This window comes from Cucurbita pepo, chromosome LG01 (assembly GCF_002806865.2).
Source record: "Cucurbita pepo subsp. pepo cultivar mu-cu-16 chromosome LG01, ASM280686v2, whole genome shotgun sequence".
NCBI classification, from domain to species: domain Eukaryota; kingdom Viridiplantae; phylum Streptophyta; class Magnoliopsida; order Cucurbitales; family Cucurbitaceae; genus Cucurbita; species Cucurbita pepo.
Genome location: NC_036638.1, coordinates 4,099,672 through 4,101,078, shown reverse-complemented (window position 1 = coordinate 4,101,078; position 1,407 = coordinate 4,099,672).

Below are 1,407 nucleotides of genomic sequence, written 5' to 3'. Positions count from 1 at the left end.
TAGTAGAACCTCTATACAATATACTTTAAGAACGAACTATTGACGACTCAAGTAGGGTTAAGAAAAGAGAACCTTACCATTTTCATATTAGGGTCCTAAGTTGAGTTTAGGTGAACCGAGTAAAGCTAGGGTATAGCCTAAGAAGTGCCTATAACTTAGAAACAAATTCCTATATGAATAAGACATAACTAATGACATGGTCGTGTCTCAAAGGCCTGTTAGCTATAAATATATGGTGGTGATGATGATAAAAGGGACTAGTAGAACCTCTATACAATATACTTTAAGAACGAACTATTGACGACTCAAGTAGGGTTAAGAAAAGAGAACCTTACCATTTTCATATTAGGGTCCTAAGTTGAGTTTAGGTGAACCGAGTAAAGCTAGGGTATAGCCTAAGAAGTGCCTATAACTTAGAAACAAATTCCTATATGAATAAGACATTGTATGAACGAACAACTAATGATATAAGACTCGTCTCTTTTCATATGAGGCCTAGACATAATTGATTTACGTATCAAAATGAAAGATGAGCCAAAAGAGTTATGAACTAAATAAACGAGAGATGAACTAAATAAATTAGTGTTATCAACCCTAAGAGATAACCAAATATATTGAATAGATTCATGAATTAAAGGTGGAAAATGTACCAAAAGTGAACCAAATTTTCGTGACAATTCACAACGATATACCATTAAACTTTATGATAGTTGAAAGTTTAGTAGGTATCAAAACCTGCTTTTAATTATAGGAAATATTGGAAACACAATGGCGTAGGAGCAATGATTAGAAAGGAGGCAAAACTTATCAACATTTCAATCGTGCACCCTACACAAGAACAGCTGGGGCTGGCGATGAACAGGAAAAACACATAGCATTGATATGAACAAAAGATATAGATAGGCCTACAACAATCCTCAAGTTAAAGCTTCGTGTAACGTGTGAACTGTACAAGTAGGCCACCCCTCCTTTTGGCTTCATTTCTTCCAAGGGGAATACGAGTCATGAGTGGGTCCAATTGGCAGCACTATACCAACCAAGCTTTTATTTTGATTTAACCCCTAATTAATTAATTCATTAAGCTTTGCTTTAGTGGTTAAATAATGTGATTTAGGCCCATCCCACCCAAACCTGTCGATATTAACATCACAAGCTACAGGTCATGCAGACCAACCCACTCTTTTACTCTAAATTAAAGTGATGTGCAGTTCAATGTATACCTATTTATTACAAACCCAACAAACCTCTCCATACTTTACTACTTTAAATCTTCCTTATTTTGTGTACCCAATTTCAGCACGTAATTCCATTGGATTCATAGTTTAAGTTTTTGGATTGAAGGCTGATTTGAATTGATATCATACCTAATCCAAAATAACATGGGTTCAAGCTCTTGTAATATCATTT